This window comes from Pleurodeles waltl, chromosome 10 (genome assembly GCF_031143425.1).
Source record: "Pleurodeles waltl isolate 20211129_DDA chromosome 10, aPleWal1.hap1.20221129, whole genome shotgun sequence".
Classification (NCBI taxonomy): Eukaryota; Metazoa; Chordata; class Amphibia; order Caudata; family Salamandridae; genus Pleurodeles; species Pleurodeles waltl.
In genome coordinates, this window is record NC_090449.1 from 303,656,111 (window position 1) to 303,675,567 (window position 19,457).

Here is a 19,457-nt window from a genome sequence, read left to right on the forward strand (position 1 = left end):
AGCTAAGAGAGCCTGCTTATCTATTGTCAACAACCGTGATGTACAGCCATCGGTCACCACCAGAGACAGTACACAGAGAGATAACCCTTTATCCCCGCTCCGTCCATCACTGCCAGGCAGCACCCAAAAACTGCGGACAGAGCACGTGCAAAACGCACAGCCAATAAGCACTTTGTAATCCTGCGTCGAGCACTAGGATTGGGCGAGGTGCCTCCAATCCTAGCTCGTTTTACAGATTAGCAGAACCTTCCGCTCCAAGACGGTTCCTACAATATGTTCAGCCTAGGGATTGGTTATTAAGTACTCGGAAGTTCTAAAATGAATAGCTAAGTGAATTCTATTAAAAGATCAACAACGGATATAAGGCTGAACGCACAGAAGCTTCGTGTAAGTAGCCAACGGGCGCTCAATTGAAGAGGGAGGCACTGGGTCTAGAGGAGATTTGTATGGATTAAATAAAGTGAAAGCATTTGGGTAGTTCAAAAGCACATTTCACCGTTCGTGAGATGCTGCTGTCCCGGGCAAACTTCTTTCTTTTAGTAATGTTTACAAATAGTTCATTTGACATCCGCCCCACACCAAGAGATTGCCTACGTGCACCCACCTGAAGATGGAGCACAACAATGGGAGGGAAGTGAGGCTATTCGTTTAAGTAATGTGACTTCTGAGTGAAGATGTTGGATATAAGGCTGCAGAAAGCTTGGTAGAAGCAGGCGGCTAACAGACACCTAACCAGCACTTGATGCTCACCATAGGTTGCCTAGCGTTCGTGTAAAGATCCTGTACTGAGACTCACATTTGTGATGTATGTAAGGTTGCTACCTTTCCGGAAGAAAAATACTATAGGTTGCCTAGCGATCGTGCAGGGATCTTTTGTTACCATCTTGGTACTGTCTGAAGATCGTGATTGGGATGGAAGGGTGCCACCTTCCCGAAAGAAAAACACCAGCCATTTGTTGCTTTAAGAGTCTGCAGAGGCCTGAAAATAAATATGACTCTAAGCAAAATTGTATATATTTATTGGTAACATTACTTTTCTGCTTGTGTTTCCTTTAATTATTACTCAAGGATGAGTAACATAGCTCACGGGTACATTTAAATGTACTTTAAATGTATATTTGCTGTTTGACGTATGTACAGTTAACAGGTAAAAATACCGGCTTTAGGTAATATAGCTTACTTTTGTACAGCGATGGTTGGCGGAATGTGGCCGGCACCCTGTGTTACAAGCGTTACACGGAGTAGCCACTGGCAGAGTGGAATTTAACGGCCAAACGTGGTCTAAATAAAGGTTACCCATGAGGTCAAAGTACATGCGGATCTTAATCTTACATCATATTTATTCTTCCAAGAAGCTGCCTGGGTAAAAATCAAAAAGGGGGAGACGACGTAGTGCTCATAAGGGCAACTGTGAAATAATGAAAATATGATGCATAGGAACAATGTGAGTGTCCATGTTTTTAATCATTCAGTCCAGTCTAAATACTGTTGCAGAAATAAAAACGAATTTGATCTTTGGACAATCCCCACTCCAGTGTCAACGTTTCGACCAAATGCTAATTCTAGTGGGTCTCCTCAGGACATAACTCCATCTGACAAAGCACCTTTCAGCTGTGTTAATCCTATACTTGTAGAGGCTTCAGTTGGGTTCAACATCGTACCCTGCTCTTGTGGGGTTGGGGTGGAGAATGGGGGTGGGGTTGTGCCACCCTCCCCACTGAACTGGTGAGCAAAACCATATCACGCCCGCTCTTATAGACAAACCAAGTTGGACGGCGTAAAAAGTGTTCTGCACCTCCGGGTAGGGGTAGGTTTGTGCCTTGCTGCAGCCGCTAACCTAATTAGCCAGGAAATGTGATTGTGATGCCCGATTTAGATTGCTTATACGAGTGGGTGAGACGGTCATGTACTTCAACCTCATGGGTTACCTTGATTGAGACCCACTGAACCATTATTAGGTCGAGCATAGCAGCGTGCATGCGCTGCTTTTCCGACGTGTTGGTATGTATCTGGGCTTTTAACCATGCCCACCTCACGCCCATCGCTATCACTCGTTCCTGGGCTTGCCCTTCAAAAATCCTTCGATGACTTTAGCAAATGGTTTATGTTTGTCGCTCCTTAAGGAGGTTTTGTTACCGACTTGGCTATTGCCCTTGTTACATGGCTAATTGCACTTCTGCTGATAAGTTTGACTGCGAGCAAACTTCTTTTTCCTTTTGTGTCTCACCTTATTGCTGATGCTTATGGCGGCCGAGGTGTTGTGAATCGGCTTGATTATGTGAAACTGTTTTGCTTTTGATTTTCAAGTTATGTGGCAAGAAAAGTCCAGTTAGGAGTTTACAACGCTAATAGGTCTAACTCGAGCAAATGCGAGACCCATTGCAAATGCTTGTTTCTATTACTACAGTATACTTAGGTTTTGTAGTTTGGGCAGACTGGGGTTTGGACCTGTGTATATTTTTATAGTATAGGTGCATAACAAGTATGTGTACTGTTGTAATGTGCCTCGAGGTCTTCACATTATGCTGGCCTCGAGATGAACGCGTTATGGAGTGTGGGTTTAGAATGTTGTTTAGGCATTCACTCTCCCGGCAGTTGCTTGCTGACTGGGGGAGAGAAAGCACCACGATTGAAGTACATTGCACAGTAAACGTACGTACCTGTTTGCGAAGCTAGACTCCATGCTCATCAATCCATTTTTGGCGACGAGCTCCTGTCAGCAAGCAAGATCGGTTGTTACTCAACGTGGATGCTTGGGACCCACTGGATTCAACGGAACCCGTTGTTTTCGCTATATCTGCTGTATCCTGTCATCGATTTTGCCGAGGATTTTCTGACTGTATGTATCTCTCTGACTTTGCGGCGTTGGTTGCTCAAAGCCGCAATTGTAGTACAAGCGGTTCCGCATGCGCATGCTTCTCTACCGTTGTTTACGTCGCCTAGCAACCAAGGCACGCTTTGCGCGCGTTTTCCGACGCTATTGGCGGCCATCTTGGAGCATTGGGAAAGCTCCCATTAATTCATATGGGCATTACGTGCTAGAGGATAAAGAAATCGCCGACGACCGAGTTTTAACAAGTTGACAATGTTCGGACAATGTTAGTTTCAGTATCGTGCCTTCTGCGGTGACAGGCACACCTTGATTCTCAAATCTAGGACAGCCTTCATTGGTCATTGTGTTTTTTGTGGTGTTGGGCACACCTTGCTTTAAAACAAAAAACAAAAAAAGACAATATTGTAATACACTGACATTAAAGGCAATATGGATAATCCAGCTGCAGCGGTCAGTTCCCCGCCTCCGTTTTTGATGTAACCAGGATGTCCACCAATAGAATGGGAGCAGTGGATAGAAATATGTGTTAATTATCTTGAAGCTTTAGACGGTTCTGGATTCTCTTCCAGTGGAAAAAGGGCCATTTTGCTTAGTTTCTTGGGCAATGAGGGACATCGTGTGTTCAAATATTTACCTAAGGCGGTTGATCAATTTGGGCAGCCTATTGATGATGCATTCGTGGAAGCAAGGCATAGGTTGGAATTGAGGTTTGGCAAAACTGAAAATGTTGTCATGCGGAGATTTAAGTTTTACTCTCAGTCCCAAAAGGAAGGTGAATCTGTGGATGAATTTGTTACTCGCTTGAGGGAGCTTTCAGTTAAGTGTAGATTTGGGGCTATGACCGAAGAATTAATCAGGGACCAGCTTATTGTACAATGCAGGAGTAGGAAAATGCGGGAAAGGTTGTGGGCAGCAAAAGACCCTAAGTTGAAGGACGCCATAGAGATCGCGAAGGTTGTTGATGAGTCTGAGTCATGTATGAAACAGATGGAAAGGAGAGAGGCCAAAAGTTCTGAAGAAGTATCATCAATTGAGGGTGATGTAGCTGTCACTACTAGATCGTCGTGGGGATAGTTCAATAATGGCTTTTCTGGTATAAATAGTTTGAGTAGTAAAATGTGTACTAAGTGCGGTAGTAAGTATCACTCTTCTGATTCGAATTTTTTTTTCCCATTGGGAAAGAGTGTCGAAAGGTGTGAACGAAAGGGACACTTTACAAGGGTCTGCAAAGAGAAGGACGCGGTTAAAGGGAAGTTGCTGTGGTTGTTGATGAGGTAGGAATCTCATTCAGGTGTGATAAAGTTGATAGAGTTCTGTGTGTGTCCGAGCCTGACAGTGTTGAGATGGGGGTAAGGAGAATGCAAAGACCTAAAGCTGAGTTTATCATAAAGAATATGCCAGTAGAACTAATGGTGGATTCTGGTTCCTTATACACTATCATTCCTAAAAATCTGTTCCTTCGCAAGTGGCCTTCGACTAGGTTGTTACCTAAAGATATTAATCCTGGTGGCTATCAGAGTGAACAGATTGCTATTGTTGTTTATATGCTTACAGAGAAAGGTTTCAAAGGAAGGAAGGTTATTGGCAAAGTCTATGTAGCTGAGTCTGGCCCTTCTATTTTAGGTTAGCAATATCAGTTTGATCTCCGTATCACTATTAATCCATGCGCTCCTAGTCAAATTATGGTCATTGATGATGTTCCTTTAACAGATATCCTGCGTGGGGCAAAGGATGCTTTTAGGGAAGAAATGGGTGAACTGAAGGGCTATGTACATGAGATCAAATTGAAACAAGGGGCTATTCCTGTACAGCATAGGGTCAGGAAAGTGCCAGTGCCGGTCAGAGGAGAGGTTAAAGTACTTCTCAATGAAATGTTGGACAGTGAGGTCATCAAACCTGTGGAGGCCTCAGAGTGGCAGTCGCCCCTTGTTATTTCTAAGAAAAAGGATGGAAAATTAAGGTTTTGTGTGGACTTGAGGAGGTTAAATCAAAATATTGAAACAGACAACATTCCTTTGCCTAACATTAGCAAGTTAATCTTGTTGTGTAAAGGAGCTAAGTATTTCTCTAAGTTAGATCTTAAACATGCATATCATCAGATAAGACTCCATCCAGCACCCAAAGCTCTCACAGAGTTCATCACTATGGAAGGCACGTATCAGTTTACCAGTATGCCTTTCGGTTTAGCATCTGCTGCAAGTGTTTTTCAGAGAATGATGAACAACATCTTCAAGGGGTTGGCTAACGTAATGTTCTTCCAAGACAATATTCTTGTTTTGGTGATTCTATAGCAAATCATAACGTCACCTTGAAAATGCTGTTGGATAGATTGTCGGAGAACGGCCTGACATTACGACAGGAAAAATGTCAATTTCTTGTGAAGGAAGTGGAATATCTTGGTCACTCCTTGTCAGCATAGGATTAAAACAAAGAAATTCTTGCTGAATGCTATTAGGTTTGCACCTGCTCCCAAGGATAAAGAGCAAATGCGATCCTTTTTGGGTTTAATTGAGTACTACTCCAAGTTTGTGAAGAACTTTGCAAGCAAAACTGAAAGCTTGAAAGTACTTTTACGCAAAGGAGCACGTTTTGTGTGAGATGTGGCGCAACAACAATGCTTTCAACTAATAAAAGAGACGGTGTGCAATGCTGACATTTTAACGTGTATGATACTAAGAAGAGTACGATCATAACTGTTGATGCTAGTGCTACAGGTATTGGTGCTGTCATGTCTCAGATGCACGGCTCCATTGAATAAACAGTTGCTTTTGCTTCACGGACTTTGACAGCTACGGAGAGACATTGGGGGTTATTACAACTTTGGAGGAGGTGTTAATCCGTCCCAAAAGTGACGGTAAAGTGACGGATATACCACCAGCCGTATTACGAGTTCCATAGGATATAATGGACTCGTAATACGGCTGGTGGTATATCCGTCACTTTACCGTCACTTTTGGGGCGGATTAACACCTCCTCCAAAGTTGTAATAACCCCCATTATGTGGTCATCGAACAGGAGGCGTTGGCTGCAACTTGGGGTGTGGAATATTTTTGCACGTACGTTTGGGGCAGTAGTATCACCCTGCGTACTGATCACAAACCTCTATTGAAGATTCTTTCTCCTGGCGGAACTGGCAAAGGATCAGCAAGATTAGCCAGATTGGCTTCACGCTTGCAAGAATATAACTATAATATTGTGTATATTCTGGGTTGGAGGAATGTACAGGCTGATTGCCTGTCACGTTTAGCTCTTGTTTGGCAATCGGTGGATGAGGACAATGTTTTAGAATGTGAACAAGAAGGAGCTGTTGCGTCTGTGCATGAGGTCACTTATTGGAGTGGGGGAATTGTGAATGAGAGTGATTGGGATTTGGCAATGGAGAATGATAATGTGTTGAAGAATGTTATAGACCTTATTAAAAAAAGGGCGAAGGAGAGACAGCACCCTTCCTGTGTTGGTGCATCCCTACAGTTAAGTATTGGAGGACCTTTCAGAAATTAGGGGCAGGATGGTTTTACGTGGTGATAAAATTGTCCCCCCCCCAGCAGGGGTACGAAACAAATTGTTTGACATTGCTCTTGAGGGACATGTGGGGCAAACATTCACTAAAAGAAGGCTTAGGATGGAGTTTTGGCCACCTGGCATGGACGATGATATCGTAAGATGGGTTGAGAAGTGTGCTGAGTGCATACAGAGTGAAAAGCATTTGAAAGTTGGACCACAGTCTGATGGGGGTAGTATAAATGATCCGGGCAAGCCATGGCATATTGTGTGTTTGGACTTTAATGGAGCCCTGGCAGGAATTTTGCACTTCTTATGGTTGATGTTCATTCTAAATGGTTGATTGTCAAATTTTTGTCTGAAGTCACAACGTCTGCAACCATAAGTGGTTTGAGGGAGATTTTTACTGAGGAATGGTTTCCTGAAGTGTTGATCACCGACAATGGCACACAATTGACGTCTAGTGAAATGAGGGAATTCTTACTGTCATGTGGTGTAAGACATGCACGTACTGCTCTGTAAAACCCTCGCGCAAATGGTATTGTGGAACGAGCTAATCGTATGATTAAAGGTAGTTTACAGTTAGCAATGATCAATAATTTAGATGTGAAGCTTGTGATTTCAGAACTTGTCTGGGCGTATCGTACCACTGAGAACCTGAGTACTGGTAGAATACCGTTTGTGGTCATGAGGGGTAGGAAACCCATTTGTAGAATAAAACCATCGTGGATGGAGAAATTGATAATGGGGTGCAATGTATCTAATGAGGATTCAATGGACAAAACTGTGTGTGGTGAACCTGTGGATGAAACTGAGCGAAATGATTTGAGAATCAAACCAGGTGACGGGGTGAAAGTTAAATCAGGGAGAGTAAAGAGAGGTCTGTGCAAAGTTTTAGGACCTTTCAGGGTCCAGGAGGTCCACAAGAGGCATGTTTTGCTTTCAAATGGTCAACGCTGGAATTTGAGGAGGGTTGCAAAATTTGTTTCTGTATGGGATGAGGAGAAGAATGTAGGGTGTGAAGACTGTAGTGGCTATATGTTGATGAGAGATGATGAAGTGATATTTCCTTGTGCAACTCGTGCCGTGTCAGTGGCCAGTTGTGTGACATGAGGGGTCAAGCAAGTGGTGGTCATGGTGATTGTAGTTCAGGTTCTGGTGTAGATACTATGGGTGGAACTCCTAATTTTGTGAGTGCAAGGTCTTCTAGACTCAGGAGACCACCTGCATTTTTAAATGATTATGTATCATAATTAGTAAGTGTTACTTTTTGTGGGTTCGCTTCCTCTCTTGCTTCCTTTATTGTTTGTTTTGTTTTTTGTTTTCTTTGTATCAAATTATTTATTGTTAATTTCTCTGTGTATATTATCCTCTATTGTTCAGTTTATGTATTATTAATGGAGAGGGATGTGTTGTAATGTGCCTCGAGATGAACGCGTTATGGAGTGTGGGTTTAGAATGTTGTTTAGGTGTTCTCTCTCCCTGCAGTTGCTTGCTGACTGGGGGAGAGTAAGCACCACGATTGAAGTACATCGCACAATAAACGCACATACCTGTTTGCAAAGCTAGACTCCGTGCTCATCACTTCATGTACACACAGCAATAACTATGTCCATTTATTTCTAATTAATTCTAAGTATAGGACAATATACATAATTTAAAACGTGCTCCACCATCTAACCTACACTCATATATATTTCAAGTATTATCACCTAATAAACCTATACATGTTAGCTTTCTAATTAGACACTATCTCTCGTCCTCAAACCAGGCCTGATGTCAGGAGGTTATCCTCTATCAAAACAGGAAACACTTTCCAGCCCCCACCAGGTCAGGCCTATAACCAACAACCAATAGGAGGACTTTCTGTTTTGTTCCCAGTTCAGATACCTAAGGTGACACTAAGGTGACTGCCGGGCTTTTGCCTCCATCTTGTTGCAGGGGTTCCCATTTTGCGGGGCTCTGGGGTACCCTGTGGCCTTTGAGGGAGAGACCTGTGATAACGGGGCTGCATGAACCTCCTGTCTTGTCCTGCATGTATGCATGGATGCTGTATGGGGCAATGTCGCAGGGTTCCTGCTGACGGTGTTTTTCTTGTGGCTGCCGGAGCATTGTATTGCGCTCTGGCAGTGATGCTGCCTCTTTCTGTGCTTCAGGCTAGCCGTCTCTCATTGCGGTGAAGGTTGGCGCCTGCCGGTGCCTGTACATGTCCCACCTCCCCCTTTTGTAGTTGAGCTGGTGCTCCTCTCCCCGAGTGGTGAGTGACAGGACTTAACTCCCCCTCCCCCCCCAATCCTGCCCTCCCATACGACTGGTTGGTTGTGCTGGCTTCCCTTGCTTACAGTGGCGGGGTTAGCCCCCCCCCTTACCTCTGTCAGGACTTGTGTTCTGGGACACGAGCGGCCTGGCATTTCTCAGGGGCTACTGCTGCAGGAGCTCAATGTATGTGTGCCCTTATCAGCATTAGTAGCTGGCACCTGTCTCTCTCACTCCTTGTGCGGCGGTGAGACGCTTTTCAGGAGGTGAAGGATTTCTGCATTCCTGGGCGGGGTGGTGAAAGTTAGTGTCAGACCCTAACGCTTCTGGTTTTGGCTACTCCTGGTATGACTGGAGTACTTCAATGGCATCAGCTGTTCTCTGTTGTTGCCGCATCTGCCCTATTTAAGGGGCCTGAGCTTGGGGCTGTTTTGTTCATGTTCCTGTCTGTTGTTGGGCTCCTGTTGCTCCTAGTTGTGATGGGGAAGCATACAGCTAAGAAGAGGCATTGCTCTCCGTCCTCCTCTGATAACCCCACTGCTGAAGACAAAAAAGTTTTCTGTCTCCTCTCCCCCTAGAAAGATGAGTGGCGCTAAGGAGGAGAGGTTGAGGCGTTTAATTATGGAAACTTTCTCCCTTGAAGAAGAAAGTCAAGTTCCCTGTCCTCTCAGGCACAGGACTTTCCCTTTCCTCTTCCACTGTTGACTCTATAGAGAGAAGTATATTTCTAAAGGTCTGCTGCCTGCCTTACCAAGCCATGTGAGAGTCAATATTGGTTTTCCAGAGGAAGCTGTGCCTGGTTCCTCTCAGGACTCTGTGTTGCCTCAGTTTAAGAAACTGCCTAGTGTGGCCCTTCCAATTCATCAGTTTGTCATGCGTTTCTTGTTGTAGGAATAAAAGGATCCTGAACGTATTGCTTTGCCACATTTCATGTCCAAGCTGTACTTCTTGGAGGACACTGATGTGATTTGCCAGATGCTGTGCATGTGGATTCGGTGGTGGCTAGTTGTGTGGGTAGGTCATCCATGGAGGAGGAGAATATCCTGAAGAATGGGGCAGAAAAGAAGGTGCACTCTTCTGTGAAGACGGCTTATGCGGGGCTCAGCTTCCTGTACGAGCTGGTGTGTATTTGGCTTATGTGTCCCAGTCTCTCTTGTCTGACTTCAAAACCCTGTTTCTCACCATGCAGGAAGGGGGCTCTTGTACCGATTTTCTGGAGTGTACGGAGCAGCATATTGCATTCCACTCTATGAGGTCCACTGCTTTTTTTCTGTGGTGCTTCAGGTGCAGCCTGTCATAACCTGTATTTGAAGGGTTGGAATATGGATGCTGCACAGTGCTCCATGACCCTCTGGCTGCCTTCTACTGGATCTCCGCTGTTTGGGCATGAGTTGGAGGAGAGTTGCATCAGATGTTTTATGGAGCAGAAGCATTCTTTGTCGTTCCAGAGGACTCAGAAGTCCAGACCATTCTTGGTGTAGGGGGGTGGTCCTCTTCCAGATCCTTTTGTCAGCCTTCCTGCCGCCAGTGTGCATTAGCGGGGCATCATAAATTCCAAGCTAAGGGTTTTGAGGGGAAGTTCCTTAACAAGTATCACCCTGCTCCTGGCACTGACTTTCAGCGGTTCTGACTATACCGCCGACAACCCCCATGGGGTTCCCTCCGTGGTCAATGGGAGGCTGCAATGGTTTCCTGACATCTGGCCCCTTACCACATTGGACATCTGGGTTTTGGACATTCTGGAGGTGGGCTACCGATTAAGTTCCTTTCCTCGGACACTGTGGTGAGCCCTGTACCACAGGATTCAGTGAAAAGCTAGGCCTTGATGCTTGGGATCCAGGCCCTCATAGAGAAGGGGTCCATTGTGCCTGTTTGCCTTCTCCAGCAGGTTTCCAGAGTGGATTCCGTCATTTTTCTGGTGCAGAAGGTGACAGGGGGAGTTTCAGGGAGTCTTATTAGCAAATATTTGTCGAGCGGGGACCTGGGCTTCGGACTCTACATTTATCAGACATCATCATCTGAACTGTGCCCAGCAGGCGGCTAGGAATTTTGGTCATAGTGCTATACAGGCTGTTGCAGGGAAAGCTTTGCTCTGACTGTTTTGTCTCTTCATTAAACTCCCTGCATTCATTTGGCTGTGTGGTGTGTGCTTCTTCATTTCCGGACCTACACTAAGGTCTCCTTCTGGTGTTTTGCTTTGGTATGCCTCATGATGTCAGGACTGGGTCGAGGATGATGGACGTAGAGGTAATGCCCTGATTACTTGCCAGAAATCCCCATTACTCTTAGTCCTACTCGTCCTCTACCAAGGACTGTTTCCCTCCCACCCTCCCGGGGGAGGCCTGTGTGGGCTTGGTATTTCAGGAAGTCCTCCTGTTGGTTGTTGGTTATTTGCCTGACCTGGAGGGGGGGTCAGGCTGGAAAGTTTTGGATAGGGGATAACCTCATGACGTCATGTCTGGGTCGAGGACGAGTAGGACTAGAGTAATGGGGATTACCAGTAAGGAATCAGGGCATTACGAGCACACTGCTGTATTTTGTCTAAATACATTTTCTCTTAACAAAACATATTTTTAATAATTCTAAAGTATGTACACAGCCCATTACTAAAAGGGCATTTATCATAACCACAATCCACATGGTGTCAAAATAGTCTTCATTAGCTTCATTGTTATATAAAATAAAAAAATACATTAATTTTACATTCTAAATGTGCCTTCTGCCCAAGGCGTTCAGGTGACAAAAATATAGACTGTATTAATAAGAGCAAAGGCATCACTTTTTCATTGATGACTTTAGTATTATTAATGTGGCTGCTTTAACTAGACATTTTCTCTTAAATTTTCAAGTTAACATTTTTCTACATACATACCCAGGCAATGAGCCTACTTCTCTTTGCTGCCCATTTTGGTGGGATGGGCTTAATTTCTTTATCGGTTGGCTCGGATGTCTCTTTAGTTCCATATTTATATCAAGCAAAAACAATACTAATTTCTCCCCATACAGAGTATAAAAATGCCACCAGGGCCCATTCGAGGTAAACGTGACTAGAGCGAGAATAAAGGTTTTGGCTCAAAGGAAGCAGTGTCGGAGGGGATTTGAGAGAAGGGAAAATCGATGAATGGATGAGAAAAAAGTAAAATGAAGTTTGAGGTGAGTGCGAGAGAAGGTAATTAACGACTGAAGTTAGATTTCAGATAATACAGATACCTGCATATGAATAGGACACATAATAGTTAAGATTTACAGTATTGCTGCTCAAATGAGATGTCTATTACCCAGAAAGTGAGCCGCAAATGAGCATTTCGTTCTAATTAGGGCGCCCGGGCATGGCAGATTTTTCGGGACCATCCCGATTTTTCAGCAGCTGCCCTGGCAGATTTCAGTAAATTTGGTTTCTGTCCCAGTTTTCAGTGACGGTCGCATGAGAACCAAGGGAGGCGCGTTTTTATGTGTTCCAAAATCAGGATCAATAAGGAGCTGTTCTCAGAAAGCAATTTAATTAACAGGTGTGATTGTGGGTTTAAAAATTGCACTTTATTTCCTTAGTGCCTGTTTGTTTTTCTAGGTTGAGTGCGCTGTCATTCTGTGCCCCTTGGCTGATGACAAATTGAAACCCTTCTTCTGTTTTAGTGGAATGCCCCAGTTTTTTTTTTTTATATCTGGTCACCCGAATTATAATGCCTACATTAATATAAATTCTTCTGCTGCAAAACTGAGGATGTAGCTTCTCAGGACCAATGAAACCGTTTTATAAATAGAACTGGGACCAGAATTATTAAGTACCTGTAAGAAAGCTGATTAACAACTTAAAATGTATTTGAAATGTTTGTGTTGCTAAAACTATAGACCTTTAAAATGTGCATTGAAAATATATGTGCTCACGTTTTTTCCCTGTAAAACAGAAAAATATCATGAATTAATATCCATCTGGTGGTCGTTGTTGGTTTCTCTATCTTTCCTTGGTTAATAAGATGTAACTTTTCAAGGGTGAAGGCTGCGGACGTTTGTCAGAAGTGAATTATCTATTATGGACGCTTTCTATACATGATGCAAGCAGGAAAACGATGTGCAAAAAAACAAATTTATGCAATGTATTTTAAAATCCTGATTTTACTTTTGGTGGAACAGTTAGTTACATGAATGATGAATCCCCGCAGAGAAATTCGTTGAGTATTTGTATTTTACTGACACGTGTCCGGACGGAAAGAAGATGACTTATTTTCCCTTGATAGAATGTTATGTATTTAAAAATGCCAGAGTTTGTTTTGTTTAACATGTATTGTGCAAAAGGTATAAATGGACTCCAGTTATTGTCAGTTGCTGTCTTTTCTTTGCCGGGGCCCTTTCTGCTGGGGCATCACATTTGGGCTCTTTCAGATCATTTTGCACATTTTAGTTTTGACGCCAGAATGTCATTTTAAACCATTTTATTGCGCTGGAGCGCTCTTGATGGCAGGATCACTTAAATGTACTTGGCACAATTGGCTTATTTACAATTATTATCATGCTTGTTCCACACTGCACATTTGACGTGCTTTGTTTTTGTTGTGCAGAGCATTTTGTTACTATGAGTGACTTGGTTATTTGGTTATGTCCTTTTAATTTGGTGGTCTATATTTTCCTCAGACAGTTAGTGCAGCGTGCATACAGTTGATTTTATCTTTTGTATTATTTTTGTTGGATAAATTATTCCTTTAATTTGAATTATATTCTCTGAATAAATCTAATAATAGAGGCCTAAGTGAGAGCCTTTTGGTAAATGAATTGTCACAGGTTTGAGTCTACTTTTCTTTCACTTATTCAGTGGATAGGCCCTTTTTGGCATAAGGAAAGCGTCAACAACTTGGATGGCGATAAGAGATCAGAATGAATTCAGCCTAGTGCAATTCAGTTGCATTCTTATTTGCCATTTGGCCCTTGGATTAATGTGGAGCAAAATGAAAAATATGTAAACAAAATCTAACAAAAGGCATTTGACACGAGCTGGAAGCTGATTTGGGTTAGGCATGAAGATGTCTATATATATGTTTCTTAAACTGTGTGCTCCTCTTTGCCTTGGGTTATGGTGCTTGATGTTTTGCATAAAGTGTAGTCCTTGTCGCTTATGAGTTGGGTTCACATCCTGTCCAATAAAGCTGGCTTAACTGCATCCATGGGAACTTCTTCTGACTACTTAGGTAGTGGACTTCATTTTTCACCACTTTTTCTTGTTCATAGTGCTTTTTGGTGGATGAACATTACAATTGCTTTTGTCTTAATTTGTTTTTGATCTTCTAGAATGTATATCATCATCTGCTAGGAGATATACCATACACTATGTCTTTGTGTTTGCAGCTTTCAGGATGCATCATGGTGTTCTTTAGATACTTTTCTCTTGGTGTGATGCACCTTGCATAGATTATGACATGCTACTTAGTTCTGTACTTTTTAATGCACATTTACATTTGCTGCTTGCACTCTGACTACATACGCAGACTCTGCCTGCAAAGGTAGAGATGTTTGCTTTGACAGATGCAAAGTTCCAGAAGTCTTTCTTGAAGCTCAGATCGTACTGGAACATGCAGATGTTTGACTCCTCAGTGTTCTCAGACTATGAAATGTGCCTTTGTGGGTCTGCTTCAGTTCTTTTCTGCCCTACTTGTATAGCCATCATGTATAAGGTTTTTCCTCACTTTATGTGCACTGCTGCTTGTGGTTACTAGGTCCCCCGAAATACCTACCACCCAATGAAGTATTTTTGGCCTTATGTGTATTTTTTCATGATTTAATTTCATGGTTGTCTTTTTTTTGCCTATAATTACTGGATCCAATTTCTTTCGTAGCGTGTAGAATCTTTATCCCATTATGTTTGCTGCTTAGATGCCTGCATGTTTTGATCTTGGATTTGTTGTTATTTACTTTAATGAGTTGACGAAGCTGTAGTCTGCCATTTTGTTCACCGGGGCTAGAATTAATCATCCCACCTTTGTTATTTATATAGAGTTGTCGCATACACAGCAGATGCAATATTTTTTCTTTTCCTTGTGAGTTTTGGAATGTTGGAGGTGAACAATTGAGATGTTTCACAGGTCACTTATCTACAGAAGAAACACAGCATGTAGTACTCTTTGTGTTTTGGCATTAATTAGGTCAGATGTTATGATCAATTGACAGTTGATGCCAGACCGTAGCTTGACTTTGGTGTCTGTTAGAGTTGTCTAATCAGTGTCAGGGTATGGTTGCTGTGGTATTTATGACCAGCTCTTCAACTCTTGGGATCTAGGGTTTGAGCGCTAGGCAGAGATAAAATCCAAGAATGCCTGGTACAGATGTTTACACTACTGACAGCACCTGAAAAGAGGATAATTTTGCCTTCAGCCTTTAGTAAAATCTAATTCCTTTCGTCCCACATTACCTTGACAATTCATGGTAGGGGCAGCAAAGATTACTAGCCTCAAATAAATACCTAGGTAACTTATTTTATGAAATGTTTGTCATTACTTTTGTATGTTTTTCAAATTAATCTTAAAATATAATTTGCTATTCTTCTCACCTCAGATTTGTTTTGCTGATATTGAGGTTTAGAGTGAGAATTTCACCATTACAATCTTAATTCACTATATAGAGCTATTACTAGAACAAATAAGTGTGGTTCGAACATCTGTGTTTCTCGAATCTTACTACAAAGACAGGGAGTCGTTGGAGAGAATGCTAAAAGGGAGGCTCCAAGAGAAAAAGTAAAGCATGTGATTGAATGAGGACTAGGAGAAACTTTGAATTGATAAGAGAGAATGAAGAAAAGTTTAATTTTTAAGGAGATAAATGAGAAGACGAACATAGAGACAGAGGGAAATCGCACTTAAGTAGGGTGTCCAAAAGTTAAAACTAGTAAAGGGAGAAAAAAGGTGAAGAGGCTGCCGGTGAACAAAGGGGAAAAACATAGGGAGGATAGTTGTGTGTTTTATCTGGTGTTTGTATTCTGCAAGTCTAGCCAAAAGGCAGCCGGGTGCTGTATGGAGTCGAAGGCACTGATATACCAAACAAATGATTGCTATAAACTGGATTCTGAAAGTGACTTTGTTGTGATACAGAATCCTTAAAAAGGATGGGTCTTCAACTCTTTTCCTAAGTTGATGTATGGTTTAGGCGATCCTGTTGGATACCTGGATATTGGCAAAATGCTGAAGGGTTGTTGTCTTGGTTTCTTTTTTCCCCACTTCTTCATCTCTACTTCGAAGGTGTCCTCTCCAGCTGTGATGATAGCCACCAGACCTTTTGAGCTTGTCAGGCAGAAAAATAGGCTTTCTGGTTGTGATGGCTTTGTTAATGGTACAGTTGGTATTGAAGATGGTGCAGGCGGGCCGTGGTAGCCGGTGGGTTTGGCTCTGGGTACCAAAGATGTGGTGGTATATCATCAGGCTCTCAATGAGGCATGCTGTAGGTGTAGGACACCCTTAAGATGGGGATTTGATGGAGTCTAGAAGGCAGTGGAGCAATGCATTCCCACCACCCATAGGCATTGCGTCTTCTCTTTCTGGGAGGAATGATTTTACTTCCCTTGATATAGAAAAGATAAATTAATGTGAATCAAGGGCTGTGCTGGTAAATTGTACCAGCAGGATCCAGAAAATAGGACTCCCAATGATGGACCATCAACAGTGAGTCAAAATGAAGGGTGTGTAAGTGGGGGTTTTAGAAAAGGATTCAAGTTACAGAAAAAAGTCAGAAGTGTTGGATTATGAGGGATGAAACACAAAGGTAGTGGTGTACAAAAGGGAGTAGAAAAGATGAGCGCATTGTGGAAGATGGGGGCTACGTATGATAACTGTGATATTGATATGTGCAAATAGATGAGGGGAGGTGAAAAGTGATAAAAGAAAATGGAAGCCATGGAGAGGTGTAGCACTGCACTGCCAAACAAGGTGCCTCAAAGTGGTTATGAAGAGAAGCTCTGCTCTGAAAAATGTAGTGCTGTGGGCAAAGAGTATTTTGGTAAATACAGCGGCTGGGAATAATTGATGCAGTCCATTAATGTTAACAAGCTAATTGGTTAGGCACCAATATCATTTTGCATTAGCTACCAGTAAAAAAAATTATACCAGTTTCCTGCACTGCTATCTTTTAAATACATAGTGACACTTAATGGAAGAATTTGAAATATGATGGTTGAGCAACTATATGTGTGTTTGGATATTTTAGAATGATATGGATAGCATTGAAATTGCAAATGTTGAAATTTGACTATTGTCCATTTAAAAGTCATGATGTTTACAAATCAAATAATGTTGGTTTCTCAAAAATGTAACCTAGTTTGATTTCATTATTTCATAATATACCCCATCCCAGCTTTGATCGTTTTCCATTTCACAAGATACGACAGGTGTGGAGTGGAAAAAATGTGATTGATTAGAATGTGCGGAGTACTGTGGTACAAGGAGAACACAAAAGGAGCGTGAAGGTTTGGAAAACAGGGTGAAAACAGATCCTTCTAATTGGATAATAAGTATATTTGTGGTGAATTACGAAACAGATGATATTACAGATGAGGGGGGTAGCACAAATTGAAGTAAAATTGGTATTGTGAACAGAGGATCACAGAGATGTGTTGTTTAGAGATGGAAATTGGATGGTATGGAAAAGAATGGGACATTAGAGGATTTAGGGGTGAAGAGAGAAAGTGGCTGCTTTGGAAAATGCAAACGTGACTTAAGTGGTAGAATATGGCAGTTGTTGATCGATAATTTGCACTGATGATTTTTTATCAAAATGTATTTATTGATTTTTGCAAAAGGTCCCTATTCCAGTACATTAGTTACAACCTACTTTTGCATATTCCAATACTTGCGATGTTACGGATTCAGACAGTATGACTCATAACGATTGCCAGTCCAGAGAGATCATCATTAGGGATATTTCTTTCATTCCGTTATGCTGAGCTGTCCTAGGTTAAGTACGTGTCAGAGTAGCTCAGGTTGTTTGTATGAGATGTGATTCCAGTTGGTGTAGACCAATGTAAGCGTTACCATTTGTAGGTTTCCCTTTGTGACTTGCATGTCTTGTGACCATCATGGTTGTACTGCAGAGAGAGTACCTTGTTAAATTAAGTGTACTATTTAGATTCTGGTGATGCATTGGAATTTCCCTGTTCACTATGATGGTCTTTTACCACTTTTCCTCTTTAAAGCTATCAATATCTCACCCCTCACCTTTGACTGTTGAAAACATACATTATCCCATTCTGGCGCATTTGGGAAAGATTAAGAGTGAACTAACCAAGTTGGGGGCGGTTTTGTGTGCCCAGCCACCAGAGGCTGTGCCAGTGGGGTTGCCTTCCTGTAGAGTCTGTATTGATCAGCTCCTTCCCTCATCAGTCTGAGCCTCTAACCCCCACCCCGCCAAAATTCACTAATTCCTAGTAGGAACAGGTGCCATACTGCCCAGGGAGAAGGGGCTCAAGATTTAAGGGTGCCTACTTCACAGGCAAATGAGGGTATAAAAGATCCTGAGAGGGTTATAGGTCAAGTGAGAAAACCCCCCCCCCACCTGGTCCGTGCCCATACCCTCTCCACCTAGGCCATCACTTTCCCCAGCTTCCACCGGAGTGACTCCTTATGCATTAGTTCTGAAGAATGTACTGACCCTAAAACCTGGCCAAAGAGAAGATCACTTGATCCTTAAAAATATTAAAAATAAAGTAACCCAATGGCTTGGACCAGGTATGGGTCGTTGTGTGATCTTTCAAGGGAGGTTATAATGGTGAGGAGGTCTCCTTAGGTGGGTCCAGGGCAAAGGAAATGGCTGAGAATTGCATAATAGTTCATTTTAAGTCACCCCACACTGCCAGATCAATTCTGAGTCTTTTTAGCAAGCAGTCTCAATTCCCAACCTATATCCATGTTCTACCTTTTAGGTTACTTTTACAGGCCAGTGGTTCTTGTTACAAGGCATGGGAATGTAAACGAACACCATCAGATGGCTGTGAAGTCAATCTACAATGTAGAGAACCTAGCACAGACAGTTTGGTAGCAATGTGGCGGTTGGGGAGTTTAAGCCTTTAGAGTGAGTTCCATAACATCATCCTCAGGTCCAGAGATCAGCTCAGAGTGGGAAAGGGCTGGGCCGAGAGGGAATAGAGGGTTGAGAATCATATCATGAAATATAGCTGGTGTTTACTCCAAACTTTCAAATCTTGATTGGCTCTCAGAAGTTAATAAAGCAGATATTGATTTATTTCAATAGACCTGGGCCACTAAGTACTTCATTGTTACCTTGTGTAGTGTTGCCATTCCCTCTCGTACAGGTAGAGCTAAGGGGGGACTAGCTACCTTATGCTAAGTTAAATTAACCTTTCCTGTCTACTAAAGTAATTCACTGTAGGCCTCATCAGCGGCTATTATTGGACATCCGGTATAGCTTTAAAGGGATCTTGGTTAATGTTTATTACCACTTCTTTGACTGTCGCCTGATGACTTTAATTGGAGAGCTTCAGAGGGATTTAGTGAGATTTCAAGACCGCTATATTAAGGAGAAACTGATAGTTTGGATGGGGGATTTCATCACAAGGTTGTGTGGGAACAGGGATCTCTCTACCTGCTGTATGGAGACAACAAATGAGGATGAGCTTGTACACTTCCACCAACTCTGGAGAGGCTGTGAATAGAGCAATGATCTTCAGTATTTATTAAAGACTATAAGGCACTGAGAGCCCTCTCTCCCACCCCCCCCAACAACCCTCCAAGCCACCATACAATGGTTCTCAAAAGGGCAGAGAGATTGGTTTTATTATGGTTTCCTGTGATCTAGCTAATTTGATATTAGACTACAATGTGTCGGTCTCCTGTATTAGTGATCGCAACCCACTATCCGTATTGCTGGACCTTCACTT

At 42.6% G+C, this 19,457-nt stretch overlaps 1 protein-coding gene across 4 annotated transcripts in view; it reads left to right on the top strand.

Annotated features, from left to right (window-relative positions):
- The first annotated feature begins 263 nt into the window (after window positions 1-263).
- The window catches only part of SLX4 (SLX4 structure-specific endonuclease subunit), a 391,720-nt gene continuing 372,526 nt past the window's right edge, over window positions 264-19,457 (top strand). For 2 of the 4 annotated variants that reach the window (XM_069210471.1, XM_069210473.1), the window contains exon 1: window positions 264-387. The gene's annotated coding sequence lies outside the window, so the exon portion shown is untranslated. Of the gene's footprint in view, window positions 388-11,596; window positions 11,744-19,457 lie in introns of all 4 variants that reach the window. The other 2 variants (XM_069210472.1, XM_069210474.1) reach the window with 2 other exon arrangements.